This window comes from Sorex fumeus, unplaced genomic scaffold (genome assembly GCF_029834395.1).
Source record: "Sorex fumeus unplaced genomic scaffold, SorFum_2.1 ptg000264l, whole genome shotgun sequence".
In the NCBI taxonomy this organism is placed as follows: domain Eukaryota; kingdom Metazoa; phylum Chordata; class Mammalia; order Eulipotyphla; family Soricidae; genus Sorex; species Sorex fumeus.
Genome location: NW_026606321.1, coordinates 1,431,335 through 1,454,000, shown reverse-complemented (window position 1 = coordinate 1,454,000; position 22,666 = coordinate 1,431,335). Strand labels below are relative to the sequence as shown.

Genomic DNA, 22,666 nt, shown 5'->3' with positions numbered 1-22,666 from the left:
GTGTGAAGGTCAACACGCCGAGGATACAGAAGATGGGGGGTCCCTGGTGACATCCTGGGGGTGCTCGGATCCACCCAATGTACTCCCTCCACCTGGGTTAGGAAAACGATGACCCGAAACGTGCTTTCACATCAGAAGCAGACCAGAGCTCTGAATTGAAAGCCACGAGCCAGGACTGTCCGATGTGAGGTCAACCGGAAATATCAGCTGTCACAGGGTCATCCCTTGGGAATCCCACCTGGGAGAAAAGAAGACCAGATGAGCTGTCTATCCCCCAGCCAAGCCACGTCCCCAGCCACGCTCTGCATCAGGGCAACTCTGAGTTGTCATTGAACTGTTCTCATCCCACTTTCCCTGCAACGGTCACTTGAATTTCACTTGCACCATCTCCCCACCTGGAGTGGAGGGGATGGTCGCAGTCACATGCACGAGCACAGCCACCAAAGACTGTGCTCTGCAGCTTTGGAAACCAGTGGCATTGCTGCATCTCAGCTACATGTCAGCCAGGGCCATGAGTCTTACACGTGGTTATTTTTTTTTCTCTTTGGGTCATACCCGGCGATACACAGAGGTTACTCCTGGCCCTGCACTCAGGAATTACACATGGCGGTGCTCTGGTGGACCATCTGGGATGCTGGGAATCAAACCCAGGTTGGCCGCGTGCAAGGCAAACGCCCTACCTGCTGTGCTATCTCTCCAGCCCCTGATATGTTTGATTTTGCGCAAAACCCGTGGCCCATTAAAGCAGATCGAGGTTCAGAAGACACAGCTGCCCGGGCTCGGCTCAGCAGGAGGGCCAGTGATCAGAGATCTATTTTTCATGTGTTGGGAGCTACTAATTAGTGTTTAATTTTATTTACCCCCAATTAGGCAAATAGCTGTTTAATGAGAAGTCCTCCCAGGCTAGATGGTTCATGTTACCCTCCTGGAGGAATTAACTAATGGCCCCTCCAAAGCCTGGTCGGGGCGTCAGGATGAGTGGCTTCTCTTTACTGACAGTGATTTACTAGCATGAACTAATTGTGCTCATTGTCAGGTCTCAGCTTGAGTTCTCTATGCCCCCAAACTGCTCTGCAAAACTTGTAGGCACCGCTTGGCTGAGGGAGCGACCCTGAGTTGAACTAGGGGGACAGTGGTCAACAGCTGCATCCTCTGGCCTTTATCTCAGATTGTGTGACCGTGAACAAAACACCAGACTTCTGTGTTACTGTTCTCATAGGAAGTATGGGAGGTGTGTGTGTGGGGGGGGGGACTTACACCTCCATGGCTTCAACTTGTGGAGGGGCACAGGCCCCATGCCTGGGGGACCCTGAGCCCGGCATGATAATCCACCATCATCCTCTTGAAATTCTTTTTGTTGTTGTTGTTGTTCTTTTTTGGTCACACCAACAATGCACAGGGGTTACTTCTGGCTCTGCACTCAGGAATTACTCCTGGAAGTGCTCGGGGGACCCTCTGGGATGCTGGGAATTGAACCCGGGTCAGCTGCATGCAAGGCAAACGTCCTACCCCCGCTGTGCTATCACTCCAGCCCCTCACTCTTGAAATTCTTAATAATTTTTTAAACCCCGGTTCCTACATTGCTGTTTTTCTCTGGGACCCATGTCTTGTGGGATAAGAAAATGAGCATTTGAGATCTAACAAGGATTAAATGAGGGAAGGCTTTCAGAAAGGCACGGCCCTGGGCCAGAGAAGCAGTACAGGGGGTAAGGCAACCTAGGTGCTCACCTTACACACAGCTGGACCTGGATTGATTCCTGGCAGTGCAGAAGGTCCCCTCAGCACCCAGGAGTGATCCTTGAGCACAGAGCCTGGCGTTATTGCTGAGCATCTCCAAGAGTGAACCCCACTCCTCATACCACCCAACACACACACACAAAGATATGACCATCCTGGTGAGGTAGATGAATAGGAAACCTTTTCCTAATACTTGCTGTCTACCCAATCTAATGGCTTTGGGTTCTGAACTTTCTCTGAGGAATGCTGTGAGTACATTGCTGATCTCAACTTTGAATCCAAGCTAGCAAACAGTTGACTGTTCCTGTTTTGCTTTCTCCCCATCCCTTCTGACAAAGCTTTATCTTCCCTACAGTGAGAACTGGTCCACCTCTAAAGTCCTTTGGCCTTATTGAGTTGACCACTGAGTACTTCATCAATTTTTAAAATTCAACTCCTTTTATTCACTGATTCACCGATTAATTCTAACAAAATTATCATAGAAACAAACCCTCATCAAGAGCAGCAAAGGATGAGGAATGGCAGTGAGTTTCATTATTATCTCCATGAGCTGATTGGCCATGGTATCAATTCCTTATCCACAGTTTTGAAATCTAAAAGGCTCTTTAAAAAATCGGAAATAAATTTGTGACCAATAAATTTGATGGTAATTTTGATGACTCGGGTCATCTGTCGTCTCTTTGTAGTGATGCAACAGGAATGAAACCATACCACACATAAACTTTGCTCCCCACAAAATTCTGGGTCATGAAACACACTCAATAGTTTTGGGTTTTGGTGGGGGGGTGTCAGTGGGGATGGGCAGTCGGGATCAGACCCAGCAGTACTCAAGGGTTATTTCGGGTCTATGGTCAGGAGTGACCCATGGAAGAGCGTGAAGAACCATATATGGTGCTACAGAGGCAAACTAAGGTTGATCGGATGCCAGGCAAATGCCTTAACTCTTATTATCTTCAAAGCTTTCAACTCCTGGGTATTGGAGCCCAGTTCACTGGCCCAGGGCCATGTACAGCAGGAAAGGAACACCAACAGGGTAGGAGACGAACCTTGGTGCTTTGTTAGAGCCTCAGGAAGGTAAAGTGTTGGTTATCCAGCCCAGAATGGACAGTTTCTTAGCACTCTGACTCATGAATCTGGCAATATTCTATCAGCAGATGGGAAGACAGAAAAGGCTTATTGGCAGCGGGGACACACTTGGAATTTTGTGTCTGACCCTTTTGTGTGTGTGAATAAGGAACTCCTGTGATCACTGGGTCTTTCCTCATTTCCTTCCTGTCAATAATCAATTCCTGGGCCTCCCACAAGCAAAGCATCACTCTACCACTGAGCCATGTGCTGCCATTGTCTTTGAATTTTAATTCTGCTAGTGATGTATTCGTTCTTGGGGAATTCTGCTGAAACCGCTGGTGAGCCTGCTAGGCTGTGCACCCAATACAGCTTTGTTACTAGGTAGGTCACCTTGGGATCAGCACATGAGCCTGTGTGTGTGAGTCTACTCTTGGAAACTCATGCCAAATCGGCGTGTCCTGTATAATGTAGATCAGTCTGAGAGAGACAGAGAGCAGAGCCCTGATAATGCCCTTCAGAACCCGCTGCCATGTGACAGAGCAGGAGGGGCCCCAAGACTCGAGGAGACATTTCCTCACCCCTCACAGGAACATTATTTACAATGGCCAAAAGGTGGAAGCACGTCATAACATAGGTTGACATACATAGGTTGACATCCATAAAAGAAGAGAGAGAAGGAGGGATCAGGTAGATGAGGCTCAGAAAAGATGCCATTCTTAGAAAGTTCGCCAAGAGTACCCATGTCTCAGGGAGGTGCCATCTCTTTAATAAGTCTCTCTGCTGTGGTTGACTAATGTTCCTTCAGCATCATTCTGCATGGGGCAAGATGAGCCAACTCCACAGTCTCCGGTTCCATCAGTCATTGACTGGGTATAGACTGGAGACAAGTGGGCAGAAATGATGGATCCAGATTGCCTTTGAAGGCTGTTGATCAGCCATCTGCCGCACACAAGCTTCTCTTAATAATGCCCATGTAAGCCATTTTCATCGCCAAAACATAAAACAGGTAAAAAACACACGAAATAGAAAATAACCTAAAGGATCGAACATGTATACCACTGAAGAATATGTGCAAGTGACCAGTGTGTGCATTAAAATGTGTTCAAGAGGGGCCAGAGCAGTAGGACAGCAGGTAGGGAGCTTGTCTCGCATGCAGCTGACTTGGGCTGGATTCCTGGCGTCCCATATGGTCCCCCAAGCCCGCAGAGAGTGATTCCTGAATGCAGGGCCAGGACTCAGCCCTGAGCACCATCAGGGGTGGCCCCAAAACAAACAAACAGAATATGTTCAAGATCATTATTAATTTTGGGAAATGCAAGCAAAGTACCACAACACATTCACAAAAATGCAAAGAAGTTTTAAAAAATGAGAATATCAATGCTGTGAGAATGTAAAGCAACTAGAACTCAGGTGTTGCTGATGGAGGAATGAAGTACATTGGTCACACTGCAGAAGAGTTTGGCAGTTTCTTACAAAGTTAAATATAGACTTATTCTATGGCCCAGCAACACTCTGCTAGGTAGGTACCTAAGACAAAAGCTCTTATCCTAAAGGACTGCCTATAGAGTGGACAGGACTGCCTAAGGGACTTCCGGTACCGGAGTCCCCACAACAACTGTGGGAGGGGAGGGGAGACATCAAGTGAGATCGAGAGGTTGATATGCAGCTTTGGCATTTGCCATTGAAGGGTCTGGAGCAGGAAGCGAAGACTGCATGAGTCAAGGCTGCAGTGTTGGGACTCGACTGGGAAAGGCAGGTGGACACAGGGGCTAGGAGGACTGAGCTGTAATTAGGGGTTGGAACTCCACAGGTGCAGTGCCCGGCGGAGAGAGGAAAGGGATGGAACTCCAGATGTGCAGTGCCCAGGGAAGAGAGGACAGGGGTGGAAGTCCAGATGTGCAGTGCTCGGGGGAGAGGGGAAAGGGATGGAAGTCCAGATGTGCAGTGCCCGGGGGAGAGGGGAAAGGGATGGAACTCCAGATGTGCAGTGCCCGGGGGAGAGGGGAAAGGGATGGAACTCCAGATGTGCAGTGCCCGGCGGAGAGGGGAAAGGGATGGAATTCCAGATGTGTGGTAGTCCAGGGGAGAGATGCTGGTGGGGAGAGTAACAGTAGAACTGGGAGAAGTAACTGAGTTCTACATCTAGCAGAAGATGAAATCGATTTTCTAGTAGATTAGATTACAGCGGAAGAAACTGTGAAATCAAGGATAACTGCAAGATCTCAGCAATTCTGAGGTTTGAGATAAAATCTTCACTGCGTGCTGACGAGTCATTCGAGGCAATGGTCAGGCAGGAGGACACAGCAAGTTGGAAATAAGGGGGAGAAATGAAGGCTGGAGATGGAAATTCAGCCTCTTGGTAAAGAGCAGCTGCAGTGTGCTGGGAGCTAGGGACCAGCCCAGGATCGCTCAGGAGCCAGCTGCCAGCAGGCAGGGAGAGTTGACCTTGGGCTGCGGTTCAGCCCACTGGGAGGACAGATCTGATGTGTCAGTTTGGCAGTGCTCTAGTACCCCAAACACACATTATTCTGAATATTTCTGCTGCGAGTGTAGTTCCAGAGGCACAAAAAGAAAACAAGATTTTTTTTACCCATTTAAATCAGAAGACTCGAAAGTGCCCAGCTTGAATGGATAGCCAACTCTAGGGCACCATACGATGAGCTTCTCCAGACGAGAAAAGACAAGAGCCTGCAAGTTGTTGCCAAGTCTAAGTACAGTGGGTCCAAGACCACAGACAGGGGGCAGGGACCACAGCCTGCGGGGGTGGGTGCGGGCACACCTGTGCCCTGGGCCCCTCTGGGTCTGAAGGGTTCTGGGGACAGTGGTCCAGCCTTCCATGAGGGCACACAGGGAAGGAGTCTGGGTGACTGGTGACTCCCCTGGGACCTGGGTGTAAGGGCAGGGCAGGGCCTGTGGCCCCTGGGTGCTGATATCCTGGTGTGCGGATCCCTGGGGAACCCCTCACAGGTTGGGTGCACCAACATCCACAGTAGTTTCTTAAATCTCCTTCTGGGAGTTGTCGGCCTCAGGGACACATGTTCACACCGCGTATAGGTTTTGCTCTCTGGAGAGCTGACATTTATCAGCCACGGGCAGTAGAGCTGAGGCAGAGATGCTTCCAACAGAGCCGCAGTGTGGACAGACCCCAGGGTGATATCCTGTCAGGGAGACGCTTGCTTATAGGGTACTGAAAGGGGTGCAGGGGAGGAAAGGGGGATGCCTAAATCACCACGACCCCAGGATACACAGAAAGGAGGAGAGAGAAGGGAAGGAATTGTGGGGCAATGGAGAAGAGGCAGATGGAAAGTTAGGGCGGGTGCAGGGATGGAGTTCCCAGGAATCTGGCGGTGTACGGAGTGGCAGAGCCCCGTGTCAGAGTCAACAGCTGACAGCAGAGACCCAAACCTCAGCCACCAAACTTATAACTGTGCCTGTGAAGGATGCATGCTAGGGGGTGGGGGAGGGGCCCTGGGAACCCTGGTGACATTGACACTGATGGTGGGATGCCCTGCAGGGGAGCATCACGCCAGGAAAGATGCTGCAGCCTCTGTTTGCCTCTTCTCCGAGGTTGCCGTTGCAAGATTAAGGTTCCAGAGACCTAGGATTGTGGCATCCTTCCTTTCTGCACCCCAGTCAGGGGGCAGAGGGGTGGGCTGTGGGGAAAGCAGAGCAGTGGGCAACGTGGAGCAGGAATGGGCACCCCCACTGAGGGCTGGCCGTGGTGGAGATCCAGATGATGTAGGCGGGCAGGCAGAGAGGGAAGGTCCGTCCCAAGGCAATGGCTGTGAATCCCCTGGGAAGTAACAGCCCTGACCTCGTGGAGAACTAGTGCCAGTCCATAATAGACCCTGAGGGGGCTGGACCCCTACAGAGATAACAGCAGCAGAGATAGAGACCAATTAAGCACCTGAAAGAGAGATCTCTCTCTCCCTTCTCTCTCCCCTCTCTCCCCTCTCTTCTCTTCTCTTCTCTTCTCTTCTCTTCTCTTCTCTTCTCTTCTCTTCTCTTCTCTTCTCTTTTCTTCTCTTCTCTTCCCTTCTCTCCTCCCCTTCAAACCTTCAAAACCTCCAAATAAAAACTGTTTTACTTCACTGCTTGTCTGCTCCTGAAATTCTTTTCTGTGAGGCAAGACAAGAACGCAGTAACCCTGGGTCCCGGGTGATAGAGGCGGATGAGGAGAACGTGTCCGTCTTTTTCCTCCCTATTTCACACAAGTCACCAGTGGGGCCCACCTACATCACAGGGACAGCCCCAGAGCCCAAGCAGGCAGGCGGGAGCTGAGACCAGTGAGGTATCTCCCAGGGGGCCATGGTTTGAGAGCAAATGCTTGCAGAAGGCTAGTGGGGTGGCCAGGGTATAGGCTCTGCTGGGGCTCCAGAAACCCAGAGAGGAGGGCACCAAGTACCCCAAAGTGACCAGTGAGCAGAGAAAATATGGCTCACGTCCGTTCAGACACCCAGCAGGAAGAGGCGCATAGTCTTCTAGTCCAGTTTGGAGAAGCAGCTGCCCAGCATCCCCTGAGGCCCCCAGTGTTCCAGAACCTTCTGCCTGCCCCCAGGGAGGGAAAGGAAAAGAGGAGAAATCTTGAAGGTGGGAATAGGTCAAGTGGGAACTCTGAACTTGGTGAGGACACAGAAATGTCCTCCGGAGACACTTTCCTTTGTAACCAGATGACAAAGAACTGCATTGCCTGACAAGAGTGCTTGTCAGGCTGGAAGTGGAGCAAGATCCTTGAGGTGATTGTTCCGACATAAAGGAAAAGGTCTGGGGCTGGAGTGATAGCACAGTGAGGAGGGCATTTGCCTTGCACGTGGCCAACCCAGGTTCGATTCCTAGCATCCCATAGGGCCCCCACCCCCAAGCACTGCCAGGAGTAATTCCTGAATGCAGAGCCAGGAGTAACCCCTGAGCAATGCCGGGTGTGACCCAAAAAGCAAAAAATTAATAAAAATTAAAAATAAATAAATAAATAAAGGAAACAGTCTTCCCGCTGCCAATGTGCTGGTTTCCCTCTGTGTATCTGAATGGTGATTCAGACTCCGATCCCTCCTCTGGTGACCAGGGTATGGGAGAGAGGAGGGGACAGAGTAATGATACCCCAGAGTGGGAGGGAGGTGGCGCTTCTAGTGCATGGAGACCACCCAACCACTCCCAGAGGGGAGGTCCTTGACTTTCTATGGAGGGTCAGCATCTTACAGTGCACAGAGCAGACGCCCCAGACAGAGAATTACCTGGCCCCAATGTCATTGGTGTCAGGCTGAGAAATCCCAAGTCCTCTCCAGACATGCCCAAGAATGCCCAGGGTCATTGGCCCAGTGAGGCATTGATAGAAACTTTGGTCCCAGCCCCTCCAGAGCCCAGTCTCTGTGCTTCTTACTCACCCCTCTGTTCTTGTGGGGCTGTTTGCCTAGATGGCGGGGAGGGGACTCTGTCAGAAGTAACCCCCCAAAATCTTTATCTCCCACTATCTACTATCATCAGCAAGAAGACCCCCCCCCCCCGCTGCCAGAGGCTCCCATAAAATGCGCTACCATCTTAAAGTGTTGCCTGGGTCAAATTAGTTGACTGGTGAGTGCCTCTATTTCCCCATCTGTAAAATGGATGGAGTGGTTAGAGTTGTGCCTACCTCATGCACTGGCGTGCGGAAGAAATGAGTGGCTACTTGCTAGGCTAACACCCAGTGGGTACCATTGATGGTGGTGGTGGTGGTGGTGGTTGGTCGTGTGCTCAGACATCACTGGGGAAATCTGTCTGGACCCTTTAAAAAGCCTGGAAGGAGCCCAGGTTCTTAAAAAGAGAGAGAGAGGACAGACAGCAACAACAAAAGTGCAGTTTCTGCAGTTCCTTTTCAAGGAAGACAAACTGTTCCAAAGCAAACGCACATTAATAAGAAGTTCGAGACTAGAAAGCAGTGACTGACTGACTATTCCATTGGTTGCCTAGGAAACTCTCCAGGTTGGAAAAAAAATTGCGGTGGAGATTGCTGCAGACACTGAAGTCGCCCAGAGAGTCCTTGTCGTCCTCCTCAGCCACAAGGGGCTCTGATGGCAGGTCAGAGCTGAGCCCTGCGGTTCCAGGAAGCGTCTTCTCTCCACAGGAGCTCAGCAGCCCCACCCTGGAGAAACAGCTCACGAAGAGTGCCTGCTCCCTGCAGAGGGGACTAAAAGCTACACTTGACTCAGGGTGTAGACAGTGTCTGGACCCCTGGGTGGGTTGGAAGAAAGCAAAGATTTCTCCAAAGGTAAAAGCAAAGCAAGGGGAAGAAACCAATGATCGTGGCAATCGCCTACATGTGGATATTTTCGGAAAATGATTCCCCATTGTAAGTGAGATTTGTTGTGGTCATAGTTATGCAATTAAGACATACAGAGGGCCAGAGCACAGTGGGCAGGGCATTTGCCTTGCATGCAGCCGACCTGGGTATGATCCCCAGCATCCCATATGGTCCCCTGAGCACCACCAGGAGTAATTCCTGAGTGCAGAGCCAGGAAGAACCTCTGAGCATCACCGGGTGTGACCCAAAAAGCAAAAATAAATAAGTAAATGTACAGAACCAAGCGTCCCACTTGGAAGTGCTCCCTTCCAGAGCACCAGTGCACCCATACTATTGTGTCCCCCACACCACTGGTCTCAGAGCAAGTGTACCAGCCCCGCAGGAGACCCATAATCCGTCGCTCCCTTTTGCTCCCTGGGTTTCTCTGTGGCTTTCCCCTCCTGGCTAGTTCCTATGCACAGCACCAAAAATATGGGGCCCGCTTCTCTCACATTTGCACTCTGCAGGTTCTTCAGCTGCCTCCCACTGGGAAGAGGTACCAGAACATTCTGATATTTGTGACCCAGAAGGGGTTAGTGCTGGTTTGGGGCTATTCACATCTCGTACACATTTTTGCTTCAGGGCTCATTCACTGCTCTCCGGGGCCCAATCTCAGGGTGGAGTCACTGGTCTGTACAGTTAGCCAGATTAGACACGGGTTCTGAGTTTCACTTTTCAAAGAACTGCTAGACTGCTTTCTCCACCAGCTGCGCCATCTTACACTGTCATGGATTTTTGCCCAATAAATTAAAAAGTGTTTTTTTTAAGCATTTTTTTTAGGACTAGTCAAGAAGTTATTGCTGAAACCCCCTTTGAAAAGAAATCTGGTAAACAGAGGAGTTGCCAGGTGGAAACAGGCTAGAATGTGAAGCCAATACACCTGCGCCCAATTTCCAACTCCGCCAACAGCTCCCTGGTGCGAACTTCACCTTCACATCCCAGCCCTTCTCTCCCGAGGGACGGGGCCTCTGCAGAGGGGAGAGCATCTGAGAAGGAAGAGCTCCACTCAAACGCCGCATCCGACAGGTGCCCTCAAGGTCCAGTTATTGCATTTACTGTGCAGAAGGGTGTTTTAGTGGATGGGAGCCATAAACGTCACGTTAACTAGGAAACTGCCCCCAAACAGCTCTGCCTCACACCTGGGACTGTGGCCACTTCCCAGGAGAAGTGAAACAGGTGGGAGGAGAACACGGACTCTGGCAGGGCCTCATCATGGACAGCAGCATTTAAAACCAGGAATTCCCTGCCCTGCCACAGAGGTAGGGTGGGATGGGGGGATGGGAGCGTGGGAGGGATACTGGGATCAGTCATGGTGGAGAATGGGCACTGGTGGAGGGATGGGTATTCAATCATTGTATAACTGAAACTCAAGCACTAAAATTCGTAAGTCTACAACTGTACCTCATGGTGCTTCACTAATAAAAAATTTTTAAAAAATAAAAATTAAAAAAGAAATAAAACTAGGAATTCCCTACAAGCCAGGGATTCCACTTCTGCAAAGCTACGTGGCATCTACTGACTCCAAGAGATTATCACGTGACCTTTGATTTACAGCACGATTTACAACAGCCAAGAATTCAAAACAACTCAAGTGCTGATTGACTGAGACTGTAAGTGAAGAGAGATGTGCACACAAACACAATGAAATATCATTCCACTATAAAAATGGTATGTCCATGGGGTCGGAGCTCAGTAAGGCGGGGACAGTGCTTGCACTGCACGAGCACCCTGTACGGTCCCCTGAGCCCTGCAGGAGTAATTCCTGAGCACAGAGGCAGGAGTAACCCCTGAGCACTGCCAAGTATTGCCCCAAAACAAAACAGGCTGTATACCTAAAACTCAACTATAAATAGCTTTGTAAACCACAATGCCTAAATAAAAATAATATTTCTTTTTCTTTTTGCATCACACGCAGCGATGCACAGGGGTTACTCCTGCCTCTGTGCTCAGGAATTACTCCTGGCAGTGCTCGGGGGAGCATATGGGATGCTTGGAATTGAACCCGGGTCAGCTGCATGCAAGACAAACACCCTACCCACTGTGTTATTGCTCCAGCCCCAAAAATAATTTTTTTAAAAAAGAAAATAATAAGGACTTTTTTTTCAATTTTCAAAATGCTGAAGCCCTTCTATTGCCAGTGGCCTGAATAGACTCCCAGGATATTATGCTGAGTCAAACAAAAAGAGCCAGAAATTAAAAAATCATATAATGCTATATTATTTGCATTAAAATACCCATTTAAAAAAATTTTGTGCTATGGAAATTAAGTCCTTCATTTTTACTAAAGGAAAAATAAAATCCCCAAGTACATATCCCATTGAGAATAAGCCAAACAAACCATTCCTTACCAAGAAGGTGAAAGGAATCAACAATTTTTTTCAAAAAATCAACAATTTTGAGCTCAGTCCTAGTTCCAGATAAACTTCATTCATTCATTCATTCATCATCCTGTTATTCGTCGATTGCCTCGAGCAGGCCCCAGTAACGTCTCCTTCATCCTAGCCCTGAGATTATATTCAAGGCTCTTTAGGAGAATGAGACCCATCATTGTTACTGGTATTTGGCATAAACTTACTCATTAAAAATGCACCTGTTTAATGAGAAAATGCTCTACATCATTAATCATCAGGGAGATGCAGATCAAAACCACAATGAGATACCATCTCACACCTCAGAGACTGGCCCACATTCAAAAGAACAAAAGCAACCATTGCTGGCGCGGATGTGGCGAGAAAGGGACACTCCTTCACTGTTGGTGGGAATGTCGACTGGTTCAGCCCTTTTGGAAAACAGTATGGACGTTCCTCAAAAAATTAGAAATTGAGCTCCCATTTGACCCAGCGATACCACTCCTGGGAATATATCCCAGAGAGGCAAAAATGTGTAGCCGAAGTGACATCTGCACTTGTTTGTTCATTGCAGCACTCTTTACAATAGCCAGAAACTGGAAGAACCCTGAATGCCCAAGAACAGATGACTTGTTAAAGAAACTTTGGTACATCTACACAATGGAGTACTATGTAGCTGTTACAAAAGATGAAGTCATGAAATTTACATACAAGTGGTAGAACATGGAAAGTATCATGCTAAGCGAAATGAGTCAGAAAGAGAGGGATAGACATAGAAAGATTGCATTCATTTGGGGGATATAAAGTAACAAAATATGAGATTAATACCCAAGAATAGCTGAGATCAGCACCAGGAGGATTACTCCATAGCTTAGTGGCCAGCCAGGCATTCTAGAGGAAAGGGCAGCTCAGATAGAGAAGGGAGCACCAAATAAAGGTGTTTGGAGGATCCTCCCAGGATGGGAGAAGCATGCTGAAAGTAGACTATAGATCAAACATGATTGCCACCCATTGCCTCTTTTGCAAACCACAACACCCAATAAGAGACAGAGAACAAAGGGAATGCCCTGCCACAGAGGCAGGGTGGGGTGGGGGGATCGGGGGTGGCAGGGATACTGGGATCTGTGATGGTGGGAAATGGGCACTGGTGGAGAGATGTATAATTGCATGATTTATAAAATGTATAATTTGATCATTGTATAATTGAAACCCAAGCACAAAAATTTCTAAGTCTACAACTGTACCTCATGGTGTCTCACTAATAAAAATTTTTTTTAAAATGCACCTGTTGAGTCTTTACAATGTGTGATGTACCGTACTGGCCACTGAGGGTAGCACTGTAGCACTGTCCTCCTGTTGTTCGATTTGCTCGAGCGGGCACTAGTATTGTCTCCATTGTGAGACTTGTTGTTACTGTTTTGAGCATATTGCCACTGAGGGTACAAGAAAAATGAAAAATGAGAGCCACAGTCCCTATCTTAGGCTTAGAGTCTGTGAGGAAAGAAGGAAACCAAGCAACAATACTGCTGACTAACACATACTTTGAGGTAAGTAACACGTATTTGAAGCCAGGGGTTGGCGAACCACTATGCAGAGCAGCTCTGGCCAGTTGCCAGGCTCACACGGAGTCAGGAATGGGTCCACTCTTCCCATCTCCCTGTGCTTCCAGGTCCCTGGAGGCCATACCCACAAAGTGCCTCTGGACCCGGTCTAAGAGTACAAGTGCATTAAGGCCAGGATCCAGAGACTCAAATACTCTTGGAAGACAGCAACACGCTGCAGAGATGCCTCCGGACCCCCAAATCACCATCCAGTTAAAAATTTAACTCGAGCTCTAGCACCCTAATTAAAAGTTTAGAATTCCTGGATCTCAGACCTTAGGCCACTGATATACCAAAAGTAGCACACCACATTTGCTGGGTGAAGGTAGAAGGCAACCGATCTTGATCAAAATATTTATAACAAGCGATCCAAAATAAATTATTTGGCAGCTGCTTTTGCGGCAGCTTGGGTGGTGGTGGGAAAATTAGAAATAATGCTGGTGGAAGATGTAATGGTGGTGCGATTGGTGTTGAAATATTGAATGCAATAAATTATTGTGAACAGCTCTATGAAAATAAATTTGAAAAAGAGAGTGGAAGGAGAGGAGAGACTCCGTGACTGTGTTGCCCCAGGCAGGGCTGAGGTCTTTGGGCTGAGATCTCTGGAGCCTTCTAAGGGTGGGGTGGGCTGAGGCCCTGTCCTGCTGGAAGGCCCAGTGAACCCCCTACCCAGGACACCCAACATCCTCGGGCTTATAAACAGCCCAGCTCCACAGCTCCGGGACTGTTCTCAGAGAGACAATGAGCTGCTGAATCGTCCCAGATCCATGGCTCTTGGGGACATCTCTGAGTTTCACAGTACTGACAGCCCAGCAGGAGCATGGGAAATTAGGTGGGAAGGTTTTGTAGATGTTCACTAAGCTCAGTGAGCAAACCACTAACACAGGAACCAGCACCCAACAGTTCAGGCAATCCTCACACAATGGCTTTAGTGACGCCAGGGTGACATATGTGTTCTAATAAGCCACATAGAGTCATTATTTTGTGCCTGCTAAAGGGGCAGGTATTGGGTGGAAGTGATAGTACAATGGGTAGGGCGTTTGCCTTGCATGCGGCCGACCCGGGTTCGTCCCCAGCATCCCATATGGTCCCCTAAGCACCGCTTAGGTAATTCCTGGGTACAGAGCCTGGAGTAATCCCTGAGCATTGCTGGGTGTGACACAAAAAGCAAAAAAAAAAAAAAAGTAAAAAGTAAAAACATAAAGGGGCAGGTATTGGGGCTGCTGGTGGAACTAGGGACATTAGTGGAGGGAAGGTCACACTGGTGGTGGGATTGATGTTGGAGCACTAAATACTGAGTACTGAAACTGTATTATCAATTACTTTGTAAACCACAGTGTTTAAATAAAGTTTCGATGTTAAACAAAATAGAATTCCAGGGGAAGAAAGAGTGGAAGGAGAGAGCCACTAGGAGCCCCGGCTAAAGTCCAGGTGAGAGACTATGGGGGTAGTAGAAGGGTCAGGAGAGTGGTGGGGAGATGGCGGGCGCGAGATTCGGGTGTTCAGGAGGTGGGGCAGAATCAGAAAGGACAGGCACCGCAAAGGTGAGAGCAAAAGGGGCCAGGCTGGGCCTGCGGCTAAGCTCGCGTGCCTGTGCTGCGGCTGGGTCTTTCTCTGGGGTCGCATTGGAACACAGAACCTGCTCTAGTTAGTCTGGGGAAAAGAAAGGGAGCCAGTGCAGTCTGCGTTTCCTCAGAAAGTCCATGGAGGAAAGAGAAGGTTGGGTTCTAGGGAAGCCTTCCCCGGTGTAGGGGGCAGGCTGGCTGCCTGTGTCCGCAACACAGAGAGATCAGAGCCCAGGGAACGGGTCCCCAAGCAGAAGAGCGATGTGGTGACCAGGCCTGGTATTTGGCAGCAGATAAGAGGAAACTCATCAACTCTCTCCTGAGAGCTGGGTTGCGGGGTCCCACACAGGAAAGTGGGGTCACAAAGTCTTCTTTTTGAGATAAGGGTGCAACTAAGCATTCGTGTACAACTGTGACCTCTCCCTGCTTCTAGAATGGTCTCGTGTCCCAAGTCCCCTTTCCCGTGACTGCTGACTTTTCTTTCTTTCTCCTTTCATTGTCTCTCCGTCTCTCTTCTCTTAGTCTCCACTCTCTCTCTCCTCTCTCCCTCCCCTCTCTTCCTCTGCATCTCTGTCTGTCTTCTCTCTGTCTCTCCTCTCTGTCTCTCTCTGTCTCTCTCTGTCTCTGTCTGTTGCTCTCTCTCTCTCATTCTTTTTTATTTGTTTGTTTTATATTTTTTGCTTTTGGGGTCACACCTGGCATTGCACAGGGGTTATTCCTGGCTTATGCACTCAAGAATTACTCCTGGCGCTGCTTGGGGGACCATATGGGATGCTGGGAATCGAACCTGGGTCGGCCACGTGCAAGGCAAATGCCCTACCCACTGTGCTATCGCTCCATTCTCTCTCTCTCATTCTCTCTCTCCCCATGCATTCTGGACTTTCCTCTCTCCCCGGACCTCCAGTATCAGGTGCTCAGGAAAGCTCAGGTTTAGGCAAGGCTTGAACACCCAGGTAGTAACAAGGTACTGAGCACAGGAATCCCATCCATGTGACTAAAGATTGAGGGAAACGTACACGGGATAAAGAGAGCGGCACAGGGACGGATCCTGGACTGCAGGGGCAGAGGCTGTGCGTGCATCTTCAAGGTCGTGTCTTTGTGTTCTCTGGATTGGGAACACAAGCCGGGGTCCGGACAGATCCCGAGCACTCAATGACAGATCAAGAGTCCATGGATGTGCACGTGGTGCAAGACTAGAGAGAAGTAAATATGAAATCGGACAGTCTGAGGCAACATGGATGGGCGTGGAAGGGATCGGGCTGCGTGAGCCAAGGAGGGCAGAAGGAGAAATCGCTGGTGAAGCCACTCAAGTGAGTATATAAAGAAACACAGGCAGACAAAGGACGCTGCAACGGAATCGCCAATGTCCAATGGCAACAATCCTTGGCTTCTGGCTGAACTTCTCAGGAGGAGAGAAAAATGGGTCGCATGGTTCTGACAGAGTGTGGCGGAGAGACAGTGGCATTTCGATGGCTGACATGCCCATGCCATGGTGACACAGTACGCCAAAAGGAGAGAAGTACTTACAGTCTTGTAAACCAATGTATCACAATTTTTTTAAAAATGAAAAATAGGGGTTGGAGCCACAGCACAGTGGGCAGGGCGTTTACCTTGCATGCAGCCAACCCGGGTTCGATTCCCAGCATCCCATATGGTACCCTGAGCATCGCCAGGAGTGATTCCTGAGTGCAGAGCCAGGAGTAACCCCTGAGCTTTGTCAGGTGTGGCCCAAAAAGCAAATAATAATAATAATAAATTAAAAATTATAAAAATACAAAAAAATGTCTGGCCTGCTCCAAAGAGACTGTCTGCTAGAGTGAAGGGGGGAAGTTGGGGTCCCTTGAGTGAGAGAGAGCTGGTCTGAGAGGGTCTGGTACCTGTGAAGTCTGGGGGGCGCTGTGGTTCCGGGAGGGGCTTGGCGAGAGCTGGGGGCTGGTTTTTCCCGGTGAAATTAGACATTCTCATAATGTCTCACAATAAGAAAGGGGAAAGGAGGTCCTGGGTGAGTCACGGGGGAAGTGCCTACATCACAGGTGTGAGGCCACAAGTTCCATCCCTGGCACCATTCTGAAAAGATTGATTCCATGGGGCGTCATTCAGGATCCCAGAACCATAACTGACAGGGAACAGACTGTTGCACCACAAACAAGAGTGTAAACACCCCCCTCCAGTCTAACAACAACAAAGGGAAGAAAGAAATCAATCCAAAATTATTTTTAAAAATTTCAGTGGTACAACAAGAATATGATTCCAACCAGAACATCTGGGCTCCCGAAGTTGTGTTTTTTTTCCTACCACACAAACGCTCCTTTCCATTTTACTATTATCCCTTTCAGCACTGCCTCTATTGGGTTAATATTAATAACAGCTTTCATTCTATTTTTATTACTGAAGAGGCTGACAAACCATGTGAGTTAGCCTGCTCATGCACGGGGAAAGTCTCTCTGTGGTGGAGAGAAGGAAACACTGGACACCTAAAACCCAACTCTGACTAACTTTCAAAATCACGGTGCTTTCACAAAATAAAATGAGGGGGAAAATTTAAATAAAGATAGGCATACACTGGAATGTATAAAAGAAAAACTCAAATGGCATATCATTATCCAAAACAATTTGGAAAGGAAACGTAAAGCAGAAGTGCTTAGTGACCCAGATTTCAAGCTTAATTTTAGTTTCTTTATGTTGGTTTGGGGCCACACTGAACAAGGGCTCATCAGACCTGGGCTGGGGAGAGACTGGGTTCTCCTCCGTCAAATGTCCCAAGTCCTGTCCTGTTGTTCCAGCTCCTTAACCTGAACCTCAAGGCTACAGAAACACACACTGAGGCGTCAGCGGTAGGTTGGCATCAGACAAAGGGGAAGGAGAGGCGAGAGTCCACAGACAGACACGGGTAACACTCAGCAAGGATGCCGAGGTGAGTCGCTGGGGGAAAGAGCTATCCTTTCAACCAATTTTCCTGAATAGCTGGACATGTCGAAAGAAAAAGGAACCTCACCCCTCCAGAAACAAACTCAAAATACATCATTAGCCTAAATTCAAAAGCATTTAAAACTACAAGACACCTATGAAAAAGTAGGGAAAAAATTGTAATTAGGGGCAAGTTAAAAATAATTTTTATTCAGGGACCTCTATGACAGCAATAGTTGGAAATGATCATTCAGAACCAGAACTGAGTACTGAAAGTAGATAAAGGGACAAACATGATAATCTTTAGTATCTGTATTGCAAATCATAGTGCTCAAAAGGGGAGAGGGAGGGGAGAGAGAGAGAGAGAGAGAGAGGATAAAAGTGTCTACCACTGATGCAGGCTGAAGGGGGTGGGAGGAGGGACACTTGGGAAATTGGTGGTAGGAAATGTGCGCTAGTAGGAGGACGGGTTTTGAAACATTATATGACTGAAACCCAATCATGATCAACTTTGTAACTGTGTTTCATAGTGATTTAATTTTTTAAATTATTTGAAAAAAGGGGCTGGAGCGATAGCACAGCGGGTAGGGCGTTTGCCTTGCACATGCCGACCCAGGTTCGATTCCCAGCATCCCATATGGTCCCCTGAGCATCACCAGGCATCTTCATTCCTGAATGAAGAGCGAGGAGTAATCCCTGTGAATTGCCAGGTGTGACCCAAAAAAGAAAAAATATATATTAAAAATAATAATTCCTACCACACACACCCAAAACAGTATAAACTATAAATAAAATATTAACAAAATAAATATGCAAAATGGGAAGCTTTGGATTTTGAAAAACACTGTTCAGACAACAAAAAGATAAACTATAGCCTAGAACAACAGAACATACAACAGTTTTATAGCTTAATCACAAGCCAAAACAGTTAACTGTATTTTAAAATGGGTAAAAAAAATTTGAACCAACTTCACTAAAGAGGAAATAAAATGGCCAATACTTGGAAAAATTCTCAATATCATTAGTCATCAGGAAAATGCAAATTAAAAGCACAATGAGATAGCAGCATACACCCACTGGAATGGCTAAAATTAAAGAGACTGGCAATGCCATATTGGCAGGAAAGTGGAGCAACCGGAGGTGTAAAATTGTGCTTTGGAAAACAGTTTTGCAGTTTTTGAAAAAAATCAAACATACACTTAACATATGACCCAGAAATTCTGCTTCTACATTTCTACCCAAGAAAAATGAAAACATATGTAACCTAAAAGATTTGTATGTGAGCGTTCGTGGCAGCTTTCTTTGGAGAAATTGTGTTCATTAAAATACTTGTCAGCTACGGAATGACACGGCAATGCATGCAACAGTATGAACAAGCCCTGAAAAGCTATTATTAATCTTGGGCTTTTTTTATGGTGCCTAATCCAAAAGAAATACCTAGCCATTCTGTCCAGTAAGTAGTTAGAGCCAAGCAACTTCATGACAAAGATTCCCGGAAGATTCCTCCTGATTCCCTGCACTGCACTGTCCTCCGACCCGAGTTCGATTCCTCCGCCCCTCTCGGAGAGCCCGGCAAGCTACCGAGAGTATTCGATATGCCAGACACAGTAACAACAAAGTCTCTAATGGAGACGTTACTGGGCCCGCTCGAGCAAATCGACGATCAACGGGAGGGCCTTACACTGTCCTCCATTGTTCATCAATTTGCTCGAGCGGGCACCATTGTGTAATGTCTCCATTGTGATACTTGTTGTTACTGTGTTTGGCATATTGAATATGCCACAGGGAGCTTGCCAGGCTCTGCTGTGTGGGTGGGATACTCTCGGTAGCTTGCTGGGCTCCCCGAGAGGGATGGAGGAATCGAACCCAGGACAGCCACATGCAAGGCAAATGCCCTATCTGCTGTGCTATGGCTACTGTTTTCCCATAGCACTTGAAAGTCTGTCTTTCCATGAGTTTTCTGCGGTGTCCCAGGGTGCCCCCATGGCACAGTACAGGAGCCAAAAAGAACAATGTTTGCCTAAGATAGGGTGATAAAAGCATTAGAACTTAGTAGTCACGGGACTTTCCAGAAGGATAGAAATTCTCAAGACATTGATTGTAAAGGTGGTAATATACACATTTGTCTAAAATGGGAGCATTTGTGGAATTGCATGTTTGCTATGCAGGCAGCCCTATTTGATTCTCTGCATCTAAGGGTTCCCCTGAGCACCAAAAATCCCGCAAAATAACCAATAAAAAGTGTATTTTGTTGTATGTAAATACACCTAAGTCAAGTTATTTTGAAATGAAGGTCAGGGGCCAGGGAGATAGTACAGTGGGTAGGGTATTTATCTTGCATGCAGTCAACTTGGGTTCGATCCCTGATACCCCAAAGGGTCCCCTCAGCACCATCAGAAGTGAACCCTGAGCAGTGAGCCAGGAGTAACCCCTGAGCACAAGTGTGGTTAAAAAAAAAAAGTCAATAAATACCAAAGATATCTCTGCTAGGTACAAAAATACATATCGTGTGGACACTCATTCATGACCACACAGCCTCTCTCTCCTGCCTGTTCGCCAGTCAGAACTACTGTCAGTTCTCTCATTTGGGGCCACACGACTGGCTCTTAAACTCCATCTCTTCCTTCCTCTTTCTCCGATCACTTCTCGCTTTGGCCCACGGAAACTACTTTTATCATGGCTGCTTCACAACACTCACGTTAGGGAGCTCTGGGACAGCAGGGAGAAAGCTTTGGAGCTGAAGGACATCGTCAGACATGAAACTCCACATTCCGCAAACATACACATCTGCACACACAGGGCTTTTTACACAGTAAATCCATTGAGTTGAATATATTAAGACTTTTCTGTGCTATCCTCTCACTTTCATAAGTAATAATTAGAATCCGCCTCCCCCGTGGCCTGGGTAGCTACCATTTATTTAGCACCCATCGTTCTGATGGACCCTCTCATGAACACCCTTCAGCTTTATTTCACAAAACTTTCCCAGCACTGTGGGAAATATTATTAGCCTCAACGAATAGGTCATGAAATTGAAGCTCAGAGAAATTACGTAAATTCACAATCTAGAAGTCTGCTCTTGTTAACCGGAGAAACGGAGGCTTGGACCCCAATAATAAAAGTTATTTCCTTCATTTCTCTGACTCCTGATGTGGTTATTGCAAAAGAATAGTTGAATAATGGGAATACAAGTCTCATCAATGCTAGAGCAGAGTGTCAGATGAGAAGTACTCCTATTACCTCCTCAAGTGTCATGGGTGAACAGAGAATTCACTCTAAAAGTCCCTTTAATTTCACAAAGTGTGGTCCACTCCTAAAAGACATTCAGGGAAAGAAAATCAAGATGCTTCATATACTTCTCTGATAGACAAAAGTTAGTCATTTTAATACATTTTCTTTCATCTCTATAGTATTTTTACTGAGAACTGCATGATGGAAATTTAGCTAACAGTGACATGTTGCATTTTTAGATTGTAACATACATTGCCATTTACAAATTGTGTGTCACAGTTGTATGTTTGGTTTTCAATTTTCGTTCAACCAAAGACTGACTCCAGTCTACCAAGGTGGGGGTGGGGGGGTGCTGAAAACACCACTGAAATGGTTTGTCTCGGAGGTGGGAGGGATTCTGAATGATGCAATGTCCCAATGAAGAATCTTCTCTGAATGACATTCAGTCTGGGTGGCATGTGTGGATGGTCTTCTTGTAACCATTCCTTCCCAAGAGACATGACAGTACGAGAATGGCAGAGCTGAGGAAGAGAGAAGCTGACATGGATGATTCTCATCAACTTCCCCCATAAACAAGGCGCCTCCACCAGGATGATTGGTACCCTATGGCTTACAGTACCTGGATGGTTCCTGTCTCTCTCCTTTGTATAGTGAAGATCTTGATACCTCTTCCCTCCCTGGAACTCCAGGAAGCTACAAAATTCGCTGCCTGTTTGTGAGTGTAACTGAAATTGGACCTAGAATTCCAGCCAGCCCATCTCTTGCTCACCAACTTCTGTTAATTTGGCTGAAGTTATGTGATGCCTTTTGGTCTGATGAATATCAACTGAAAACTCAAAATGCCAGTTTTCATTTTTTTAAAAAATTAAAACCTTTGTTAATTTAAAAAGAAGATTCCAGGAAAATTAATGTATGTCAAATATGAAAATGTACAATATAATTCCTTTCCTTGATATTAGTTTACCATTGAAATTTATTTATAACCTAAAATGATTTAGTGTAATACTTGAAATACATCTTCTCCTTTAGATTATGCTCAACAAAAGCTACAGTATTGCTTTTTTAAACAACATTCAGGAGAAAAAGATTCTTTCCTGAAGTTATTGTTTTTAAACCCAATGTAAAGAAAATAAGAATCATTTCTTTAGACATTACCAATAGTCATCAAAATGTAGATTGTTTTTTCCCCTCATATTTTCTTTAAAGATGTGGGCTTTATCTTTTCACAAATGATTGCAACAAATTTTTATCTAGCTAGAACTTCTTTTTCCATCTTTGGACATTTCCTACCACCAATAATTTAATCCTATAGTAGGGCCAAAAGCTGCATGGGGCTCAACCGTCTGCTGACTTATCTTCCTTCCTTGCAGCAGGTAGACCTTTGCTTGGATTAGCAAACCTGGACTGCTTTTTTAAGGTTTGGGTAAGGCACCACCAATCTCAGAAATGCCTTCTCAGCACTTCTTCCTCGGGCTTTTGGGGACCCAGTTTGGGATCTCAACAAAACCTCCTGTTTTGCAATTTCAGCTTGATTCTTCATTTTTGTGATTCCTATGAGTTAGAGCTTCTATCACCCAGGTTAAATCTCGAGGCCTTTGCCCAGATGTCCTTCTATTCTTCTTCTCTGCCTTCATTCAGGATGAGTGAATTTTTCTTCCTTATGCTGCCCATAGGCCACCTAGGTACCCGGTGGCTTCCACAATGCAGCATCCAGAGCCTCCAAATGACCCTAGAATGTAACACAACACATGCCATAGTTGGCGGTTGTAGTGCCTGCACAGAGCTGATATACAGCCCATGTCTTAAAGGTATCCCCTTCATTTCCCCCTCGATGGTGTCTTGGTCTGCTTCATAAATGGTTATCGCATAATTTATAGTGAGGAAGAACAAACCTGA

The 22,666-nt window shown here is 47.1% G+C and overlaps 1 pseudogene; it reads left to right on the top strand.

The window, feature by feature from the left end:
• LOC130018381 (histone H3-7-like) overlaps nt 1–22,666 on the top strand; it is a 50,656-nt pseudogene that overhangs the window by 27,166 nt on the left and 824 nt on the right.